This window comes from Tasmannia lanceolata, unplaced genomic scaffold (assembly GCF_043159265.1).
Source record: "Tasmannia lanceolata isolate RefF3 unplaced genomic scaffold, GAP_Taslan_0.1 ptg000025l, whole genome shotgun sequence".
NCBI lineage: Eukaryota > Viridiplantae > Streptophyta > Magnoliopsida > Canellales > Winteraceae > Tasmannia > Tasmannia lanceolata.
Window position 1 is genome coordinate 11,505,784 of NW_027518702.1, and position 11,572 is coordinate 11,517,355.

The window sequence follows — 11,572 nt, forward strand, 5'->3', positions numbered from 1 at the left end:
GATATAGGCGTAGCATGTAAAACTTGGTGTATGCATCTTGTGGTTTATTTCTTTTCTATTACTTTTCGCACAATCAGATTGGATTTTACAAGTTGGATTTCTCAACAAGATTGAATACTTCTCTGTACGAAACACACCTTGCAAATTGGGTTCATGTCCAGTATACACCCACATAGCTCTACTACCTCAGTTTTTTGTCCCTTCGGTTGAGTTAAATTTCTTATCCAGTGACCTTTATTTGATTTGCTACTCAGGATCTTAAAAATATCGATCGCATATAATGTCCATCGCCTTTTGTCTTCCACCATTACTACGTACCAGACCTCAAAAAGAAAACAGAAAATAAAATTATAAAATTAATGGCTTCTTCCTAGTGTAGATGGTAATTCAATTTGTCTGGTAGAGTTCTAAAGTTCAGATTAGCTAGACTTTGTTAGCATATTATAAATTAATAAAACTGTTCAAATGTTAAACAAGGATAATACAGAATCATGTTAAGTAAATCATCAAAGTAAAGATCGCTCATCAGCTTGGTAAAATTCTTATTCCACCAACCCAATACATGCATAATTCGTACATTATCATAATACAGAAATATGTCTGCTAAGCTTAGTAAAATTCGTATTCCACCAACCCAATACATGCATAATTCGTACATTATCACAGTGCTCCCGAGTCATTTACATTTTAAGTTAGCTTCACTTAATCTCCAACATGTATAGATGAAAATTGGATTACTTCTGATTCTGAGTCAATACCATAATGTCCTCATCTAGTGAATAGTCTCAGAAGTCAAGTGTGAAACTGCCTAGAAATAGTGTATATCTGATCATAAATCAAGTGTGAAACTGCCCTGCTGCTTAATTTCTTTCCAAGGCTCCAAAAAAGAGAGGCTATCTAGGGCAGGCAAGACTTCAAAGGAATGCAAAACATATAAAGGTAGGGAAAGCCCATCTCTTTTCATATGCAGTCCTTAAAGTTCCTTTGACCATTCATTTGATAGTTTCAAATGGAATGGAACACAGATAAAAAATCACTCTAGCGCATTGATGATCAGTTTCACTAGTTAACAGTAGTTCGGATCTATTATTGATTTACTTTTAAGAGAAAATTCTGTCAACAAACTCTAGTCACGTGTACATGATAGTGCGTTCAGTTAGTTAGGTGAGCTTCGTTAAGGGAGTACAACCACCACAAGATCACACTGATTGAACAATCCTAACTGTTGAGACTTGGTTTTTTTTAATGTGGACAATTGCCTAATTCTTTTTTAGCATGTTTGATGGCCATCGAGTTGCTGGTTAGGACAGTTCAAATGCTCTGGTCTTCGGTTAGAAATCGCCATACAAATGACCATATGTTAGGGGAGATAGATTAGAGCCTATGGATAGATCCAACTTAGAACAAGGGACAAAATTACAAAAAGTAAACTAGGGGGAGATAAAGATTATGCCACAAAACCATCTTACAAAAGAGCAGAAAAACACAAGAAGAAACTAACTGCTGTCAGTTATTAGAGCAAACACAAAAAACAGAAGGAGAAACAAAGTGCAGTTAGACATTAGAGCATACCCAAAACATCCTAAGACTTAGTCCTCAAAGAGAACAAAAGGAGTAGAAAATACTATCTCTACCAAAGATTTGGGTAAAAAACACAAAGGAGTAATAAAGCAAATGCCACAGAAACATCCTATAATAGGAACCAAAAGCACAAGGAAAAAGTAAGCGTACTTTAGTTATCAGAGCATATCCAAGTTTTAAGTTTCAGTCCTCAAACAGAACAAAAAGACTAGAAAATAGTATCTCTACCATTGATTTAGTTTAACCACAATGGGCCGAAATTCGAGTGAATTATGCCCACCTGAAAAAAAGTCTCAATAGTATTGTCCTCCAAATAGAATGAATGTTTTGGAAGAGCTCAGCTTACCATTCTGGGAAATAGATGCAATTCTTTATGGACCCCAAACCTAGTGAGTTCTTAGCCTTGAAAGATAATGAACCAAACTTGCATATAACAACAGCATTTGGTCACCCAAGCATTGTTACATTACTCTTCTTATTTCTATCGCGGCAGAAGGGCAGTCATAACTCAAGGGCTGTTTCCATTTTTAGAAATTGCACCAACCAACTGATAAGCATAAATTTTCCATTAAATTTGTACAAGTTTGAGCTAAGAGAGGCAAAGATTACCCCATTGTTAACAAATCTATTAGGGAGATAACTGTTTGAATAGTTATAAATCACTTGCTCTTGACTGATTCTTGGGTATATATAAAGTTTGCTTGAGAAAATTAGCACTATTTCAATCTCAACAAAGAAAATCAACATGCAATCATTACTTCATTGAGCATCTTCCAAGGGTTCTGTTCATAACAGATCAAAACAATAATAATGATAACCAAATTGCAATCTCCGTTTCCTTGAAAACATTGAAAACAGAAAAAGTATATATCAACAAGCAATTCAAATTTTTATTTTAATAATACTGCACATGGCAATAAATTCTAGTAATTAAACTCTATATTAACTGTTGAAGCTAGTGACAATGCTTGTACAGGCAAAATACATACATAGAGGGTGTAAAATGCTTAAGTTCTTATTTGGAAAAATACATAAAGGAATATGGAATGTTACACATAGCTAGTGAAAGGAAACTGAAATAACAGATCATTGGTCAGTTCCTGTCTGAAGGGATACAAATGGCAGCCTTCATTCTCCATGGAACATCTATTGGATATGAAGAACCCAATGACTTTGATGAAAGAGCATGAAACTCTGAGAGATTGGAACACCAATTGCACATGAAGAACACAATGAATTTGATCGAACAGTGTGAAACTCTGTTATATGACACAGTTTCAGCAGAAATGCAGCTTTTCCCCCTTCACAAAAATAGAGTTTCATAGATACCAATTATATGAAACAAATCCACAAAGAACATCTTGCTAGAAACTACATGTGATTCCACCTCTCAAATGTCTTCATCATGTGACCCTTTTCTAGACTCATCGCTAATCTCTCTTGCATCTAGGGCTCTTAGATTTGGGTTGCCTACGAGCTGAATCACGCACCCGTTTTCACCATCGTTCACCATATTTCCAACTTTGGATATCTTAATTGACTGTGATTTATTCAATTTAACCCTGGGCATCCTCACCACTAAACCCACCCCTCTAACCGGTGCGAGCTGATCACTTCTTTGAGTATAATTCGCCATTTTTACTTCACTAACTAACCCATCTAGATCTGTACTACTACTACTACAACTAGTACTACAATTCACTACAGTACTAGTTGGTTCATGAGTAAAATCTATACAAGACTGCACATTAGACACTTTTCTATTTCTCAAAGAGTTTCTACTTACGGCCTTCGCGTTCTTGGGTATCTCTTCCATGAATTCAGCTTCAAATCTTGTTTGATTTCTCAGATTGTTCCAAATAGGCAATGAAACTCTGCTCTTCAAAAATGTAAGACAACTCACCACCTCGCTCATCGACGGCCTCTTCTCTGCAGTAGACCTCACACACCGTCCCGCCAAAACCGCAAGCTGTTTCAGTACAAATCGATCTCTGGGCGGCTCAATCCGACGATCATAAATCAATTCAAATTCCCCTCGTTTGATAATGGGCGGCGCCCAATTCACAACTGAAGGTGGACTATAATTCAGATCAATCGCGTTACGCCCACTGATCATCTCTAACAAAAGAATCCCAAAACTAAAAACATCACTCTTAGTACTTAGATTCTCAGGCAAGACATATTCCGGATCAAGGTAACCCAATGTCCCTGCGGGCGGTGTAGATCTAACCCTAACATCCTCTACATTACCTCTCAATGCCAACCCAAAATCCCCCAATCGCGCGTTCCAATTCTCATCAATCAAAATGTTTGAAGACTTTATATCTCTATGAATTACCGGCGGGTTCGAACAATGCAACATTTCCACTGCCTTTGCCATCTGAAACCCAAATTTGATCCGTTTTCGCCATCCGGGCGGGTGAGGATTAAGGTGTAACAGATCATAAAGAGTCCCATTCGCCATGAATTCAACCACAATTGCTTTTTTCTCTTTGGTATCCAAACTAAACCCCAAAAGATTAACTAGGCTAGGATTTTGGATTTTCGAAAGAATTTCAATCTCATTCTCAATTGGGTTGTTGTTGCTGTTGTAGACAATGCAGCTATTGTCACCATTATCATCTAGAAAGCTCGGTGTCACCGTCTTTTTGACGGCGACTACGAGTTTTCCACCGTCAAGGACGGCCTTGTAGACGCACCCGTGGCTCCCTCTTCCAAGCATATTCTCCGGCGAGAATCCTCCGGTCGCCGATTCCAATTCCTCGTAGCGAAATTCTCTCATTGAATTCTTCTTCTTCTTCTTCTTCTTCTTCTCCATGTTGTAGGGATCACAAGTGGCAATCACTGATTCGTTACTACAAGAAAAATAACCCATCTATCTCTCTCTCTCTCTCTCTCTCTCTCTCTCTCTCTCTCTCTCTCTCTCTCCAATACAAACTAATGCAATGGAGGAAGAAGAAGAAGAAGAATTGCAATGGTGAAACCAAATCCAATAATAATAATAACTTCAATCTATAGTTCTTTTTGTGAAACCATAGCAAGAAGAAAAGATAATATCAAGTATGCCAAAAATCACAAAGTAGATATACTAGAGTTTGAAGAGAAGATTCAACCTGATGAGTTCATTGATTGGCTCAACGCGGTTGAACTAGTGTTTGATTATAAATAGGTACCTGATCAACACAAAGTGAAGATCGTGGCTATGAAGTTGAAGACATGTGCTTTAGCTTGGTGGGAATTGTAAGTAGCATTTATTTATTGTAAAGTATTGAAATTTTGATAGTTTTTCAAAAGAGGAAGGTAGAAAGAAGAAAAGAAGAGAAGGTAGATTCGTTTGTGTTGGGGGATTTCTTGGGGTTGGAGAGAAAGAAGAAAGAAAGGCCGACATGTTTGGTGCTGCGTCACTACACCGTTATCCGGTATATAGTCCCCATTAAATAAGGGGGGTCTACTATTGGTGGTAGTTTGAATAGAACAGGATACTAGATCTCAAAGTAGCTTACGTGTCACATCACTAAATACGCTAAAGGGGGGGGTGGAACGGGAAAGAAATGGGGGTGCATATATTAATTTCGGTGTCTTAATCGTCCAATCCTAACAGAGTTTCATGTCGTTGGGCTTGGTTCGGATGAGGATGACTCGAAAGACCAAAATTGGGTATATGCGTGGTGGGCTCATGTCCACGTCACGATCTGATCGGATCCTATTTAGATGGGATATTATGCAAATAATTTTTTTCCAAAGGGCCACTCGAGGTCCTAGTAGCCACTCGAGTAAGGGGTGCAACTAGGGTCGGGTTCAACCGGAAAAAAGTCGGTACGGGTTGGGTTGGATTGAGTTCGGGTCGGGCTTGGGGTTTGGACGAGGAAAAATATGAAACAATGGCCCACCCCACCGACATTGGGTTACAAATTCCAAAGTGGGACCCATCATCTCACACCCAAATTCGGTGTGGGTTGAATCACACCTGATCAAATAAGCAAATAATCATTCCTTCTTAAAAATAAATGTGAAATCTGTAACCCAATAAAGATCCAACGGCTAGAATTAAGAGTATGGAACGTGGATTTGAAAGAAATAATTGAATAAAAGAATTAAGCAGCGGGGATCGTGCAAGACTTTAATTTTCTAATTCAGAAGACGACCAAAACGAGCAGCTTTTACTGACATAAGAGGAGTAATTTTCAAACCTAGGTTTTGAATTTTTTGACTATGGGGCCCACCGTTTTGACCCGGGCGAGTCACGAGGTAAGAGTGGATTATGAATGAGCGCGTACAGAGAGCGTGAAAGTAATGATTAAAGATATTTCCACCCCCTTTTCTTTGTCTTTTATTTCTGAGATTTGGCTGCAGTTTCGTATCTTTTATATGACTTAGCCCATTCTTTATACGGGTGCAACGCAACCCAAAAAAAAAAAAAAAACCGGGTCGGGTCCGATTGAGTTTGGGTCAGGTTCGGGTCGGGGTTGAGTTTTCCCAACCCGGTTTGGGTTCAGGTTATGTTTGAGTTGAGAGTTTGGGAAACCAGACCCGAGTGAAACCCGGCATTTTTTGTGAATTTTTTTTGTAAGCTTAAAAACTCGGGTCGGGTCAGGTCAAGTCGGGTCCAGGTTGGAAAAAAAGGTTCCTCGGGTGAGGTTGGGTTGAACCTCGTCGGATTGGAAATCGAGTCAGGTCAGGTTAGGTTCGGGCTGGAAAAAGGGTTCCTTGGGTCAGGCCTGGTTACCCCTAATACTTTTTTAGGAACGAACATACATAGTGGGATTAAAGCTAGGGCTGGCAATAAGCCGGGGCAGGGCCGGATGTTGCATTCCCCATCCCCGCTTCGGGGATGGTAGGGAATCCTCGTCCCCACCCTGCGGGGAATATCTTGTTGGATATTTTAAGCATTTAAAGGCTTTAAAGGATAATTTGACTTTTGAATCAAATTTTAAAAATTTTATATGGTGTAACTGATTTCTTTATACACCTTTTATTCTATCTTTAATATTTTATATGTTTTGGGCCATGTCTCTTCAAGACTTTTATGATTATTTAATATTTTATTTTCAACTCCTTTTTGTAATAAAGGGAGAAACGTTTGGGTATGAGAGAGACATTGAGGGTGAAGGCTTGTTGCTATATACACTTCTTTAGTGTGTCCTACAAAAGGCTATCTTCTTCCTCTTATTTTTTCTCACTCAAAAACAGTCCCTTGATCTTGCTCTCCGTTTTGAGTTTTCTTCTTTTATACTTGTATTTTTACAAGTTTTAAGCTTTAAGCATTTATAAGATTTCTTTTGGGCAAATTGTTCGGCATATATCGTGTTCAAAAGGTCCGAGCCGGTGCGTGCACATCGTCAAAGACAAGTATAGTGGTGTTGTATCCTGGAGTTAGGTCGCAAGAGAACCCGATTGCATACCAAGCGTGGTCGGGGTGATAATCTATCTTAAGGGTAGCGTTATTCCGTAACGTGCATCTACCACTAAATTCTTCTCAATTTCTCACATATATGCTTTGATCTTTGGTTACGGATTTGCGGTTTACATTCGGGATTATGAAAGGTAACCCTTTCTTTATTTCATTTCAATTAAATATATCACTAGTTTTGTTGAACTAATCTATTTGACCCCTAGATTATTTTCCAACATATCTAATCCCGCCCACGCCCTGCACATTAAAAGACAAAGGCCAAAGGGCTTATTTGGAATTTTAAAAAATACAATTTTTTTTAATAATGCAAATTATGTATTGAAAATGGCAAAATGCAAGGTATTGAATCAGGGCGGGACTGGCCCAAAGCCATTCCTGCTCCCAGGAATTTTTTAAATCCCCATCCCGCTCAAGTCAGGAACCCCGCCCGGCTCATGGGGAGGATTCCCGTTTTTACGGGTGAAATTGCCGGCCCTAATATTTAAAAGGCTGAAAACGGGTGGAAATAGTCCATATTTGAAAGTGAACCATTGAAGGGCTGCCACCAACCACGAAGACAGTCCATCAATTCCCAGTAACGAAGATGGTCCATACTTGAAAGTCAAAAAAAAAGGAGCTGCCGTTGGATCAAATATCAAGGGCGGTACCCCTACCGTATTGTTGTAAACCCTCACACCATATAAAATCTCTCATAAAAGCGCATAACCGTTTTAAAAATCTGGCTACGGAAACTGATATTTACACCCCCTGATATGTATCATAATGGTACCCCCAATCTTTATTTTAAACTACTCTATTTAGCGGGAGACAGCTTTTGTCGAAGATTGTCAACCTTCATTGAGAGAAGTAAAGTGCACATTTGGATGTGAAGTTGTATGGTCTTTTTTCACATTGCAATTTGGGTAATCTACAATCTGAAAAGGGCCAGATTGCAATTTGTGCGTAGATCCACAAGCACACACTAAAACGCTTAACAAGAGTGGTGTAAATATCAATTTCCCTTTGGCTACATTTGTGGAGGGAACCGATGATATTCACCGGCATATGGGAGTATGTGTCGTCCATTGCTTGAACGGCACTTAAATCAACGTCATTAAGTAGACTCCATAAAGAGAATAGGTGGGTCACCTTTCTGCCTTCACACTCAAGGGTCAATCTCTATCCAGTCTCTATCCAGTATCCGTGGAAGAAATATTTGCACGCCTGCCATATTTTCCCATGGTCCATATAAACGTTTGCTTGCCTCCATTATCTTTCATCAGTCTAAATAGATCTTTGCATGCATCCCTTACCTATTGGGAAGCCCACTACACCCAAATTGCAAATTAGGGAGTGTCACCTATTCTAGATGATTCGTAGACAAAGTTTTCGATTCCGTTCCGTTTGCTGTTTCGTTTTTTGGACAATAGAACAAAATGTTTTGGTGTTTTGAATGTTTCGGCATTTCATATCGGAAAAGACACTACAGTCGGAGGAATTTTTTTAATTATTTAAAATTTTAGAAATCAACTTACATACAAAATTGCAAGAAAAATATAAAAAACATTATGTGGAGCTTTTATAAGGTGGCCGATCGTGTAACAAGAAGGGCGGGAATCCCATCCTCGATATATGATCCAACAGCAGCTCCTTTTTTGACTTTTTAGGGTGTTGGTGTTGGATCAGCTGTTGTTGGATCAAATATCAAAGATGAGCTTCCCGCTCTTGTTGGTGCACGGTCAGCCACCATATAATTTTTCTATTATATGAACCAAATCTAAAAACTATATTTTATTAATTAAAACATTAAATTTTAAAGGTGCAACTTGGGTTGGGCGCAACTTGAACCCGACCTGACCCAATTTCAGGTTAGATGGGTTGCGTTAGGGTTGAGAGATTCATAGGCGGGTTGGGTTAGAGTTGACCATCCTCAACTCGAGGCTCAGGTTGCGCCGGGTTAGGGTTGAGGGAATGCTATCTTGGGTTGGGCTAGGATTGGCCTCAACCCGATCCAACCCAACGCGAGTCTCACTCCTATTAAATTTATTGCAATACAAGAAGGAAACGAAAAAAGAAAATTAATCGTACAAAATTACATCTGTTTAATTAAATGCCAAACATAAGAGGGCTTAGATGAATTTATATAAGGTTTTTCTTGTTTGGGGAGGTAAAAAGACAAAAAAAAAAAAAAAAAAAAAAAAAAAAAAAACCTTCAAATGGCTATAAAACAGCCAAAACTGTTGAAGTATAAATGATTAAATATCACCAACTCCAATGGCATAAGCTTTTGGAGTAATTGGTTATTTCATATGATATCAGACCAATGTGTTCTAGTTTCAAAACTCACAACTCCTTGATATTAAAAAGTTCACATGTAAAACAGGAAAAAAGGGGCCACATGTGAGGGGGAGTGTTAAAGTAAAAATGATTAAATAAAACCAACTCCAATGGCTTAAGATTTTGGAGTAATCAGTTGTTTCACAAAAACATCTAAAAAATAAGAGTAAAACGGTAAAAAAAAGCAAAAAAGAGCTATTAATGGGCGGAATTATAATTTTATTTAAAAAATGATGTTTCGGCCGAAACAGAATGAAACAGAGTGAAATTCTGATTGAAATGGCTCATCCTACTGAGATGATTCTCATGGCCAGCCTATTTAAGTTGAGGCCCAATAAATGAAGGGTTTGAATTTTAGAATAAGATGGGCCCCACTATATTTTTTTGAAAATTTGTGCAGTACATACCTACACCATACAAAGACTCTATTTTCAACTTGCCCGAGAACGTCCTAGGTTCTTGTGTAACACTACTTTAGTGAGCATTATAATTTTAGCTGTTTTGATTCCTTTCTTTCTTTGCAAACTTAGCTTATATCCTTTTGGTTCTTGTCTTCTTTAAAAGAATACATTCTAAGTTATTTGAACATAACATTCCAACTCATTGGTTCTTGAGCTGCATTCACCTTTATAAATTATTCTGTTCTTCCTTTAAAAAAGGGTTTTTATGAGGAGTGGCATTATATAGATAGATAGATATGGGATATGACAATGTATAAGAGAATATAAGATCCATTTAGATCTGACCGTTGGATTGGGTATGTCGTAGATTAAGCAATTTGGATAGATTAGCAATTAAGCTAGATTTAGTAGCTAGGATTTTCATCTTCATCTCTTTCATTGATTATGTTTATCTCTTGCTATCTTTATCCCTCTTAGTGTTCTATATAAAGAGAAATGATAGAATGAAGGGCGCCCTTGCAAAAATCAGCTACAAGGGAGCTCCTATTGGTTGGTTTTAGCAAAGTGCGTTCATGGCAAACCGTTTCTGTATTTTTCAGATCCATCATAGACGCGCTTTACTAAAACCGACCAATAGGAGCGCCCTTGTAACAGATTTTTGCAAGGACGCCCTTCATTCTATCATTGCTCCTATATAAACACTCATTAGGGCTAATTATTATCAACCAAGATTAGCGAAAATCACTAAACTTGTCAAAATGGCCAATGTTTTCTAGCCAAGTGTCCCTGATTGCTTTATCCTGCACCCCAAACGATTCGAGCCATTGATGATCTCCACAGCCTTTTGAGAGTCCGATTCCAACCAAGGGCTTCTAATATTGTACTTGGAGGCAAGGTGTGTACTTCAATGACTAGAAGAAGTTCGAACAGGCAACCAAGTAAATGTCGAAGTTAGTGTGTTAGATTTTATAGATTGAGTAATTAGTTACATTAGGCAACTAAGTAAATGTGTCATAGATTGAGTAATTAGTTAGATTAGGCAACTAAGTAAATGTGGTAGTTGTCAAATAACTAATACCTCAACACTCACTCTCACATGAGGCTCCTCTGTTTTTTTGGGTTTGGCTTTACACATGGATGTTTAACATCAAGGAGTAGTTGGGTTATATAACCTAGGACCTGCCGCGAGGCAATGGCTCTGATACCATGTGAAACAACCGGAGCTTATTCTTATGGATTAACTTTTGACTACTCTTCAACTATTATATCGTTTTCTACCTAAGATAAGGTCTCAATATGTTGTGGGTATTAAAGATTGCATGAAGAATGTTCATGCTTCTAATGGTCTTCCTTCTGACTACTTGGACTCATTCTTGTCTAGCAGGGCCCTACTTTTACCTAGGTTCAATATCAGTTTAACAAGTAAATTAACACATTTTAATCTGATGGTTGTGTACAAGGATAGAAAATTAGTGAGTTACTTGGATAAATTAGTGAGTTACGTGGAGAAACTTGGCATTCTCCAAGAGAACTCGTGCCCTAGGACACCAACCCAAAATGGACTGATCTAGCACAAACACAAGAAGATTAATGAGTTTGGCCTCACAATGTTAGCATATGCCTGTGTCACCAATGGTTATTGGGTTGATGCCTTCTCTACGGCTGTTTTTCTCATTAACATACTGTTATCCTTGGTCGTATGGACTCCCTTTCAATGAGTTCAAAACCATTATGGGCCATTCTTGTGTACTAAGGACCGGACGTCCCTCTCTCTTGGGATTTGGTTCCTTGAGAGCCACACACATGAACAATGTAGGCAACAAATGGGTTTACAAGAAGACCAAGCTAAAGGTCAGTTTTA

The 11,572-nt window shown here is 38.3% G+C and overlaps 1 pseudogene; it reads right to left on the bottom strand.

The window, feature by feature from the left end:
* Positions 1-2,449: 2,449 nt before the first annotated feature.
* LOC143857796 (serine/threonine-protein kinase-like protein At3g51990 pseudogene) lies at positions 2,450-4,953 on the bottom strand (annotated as a pseudogene).
* Between the last annotated feature and the right edge of the window lie 6,619 nt (positions 4,954-11,572).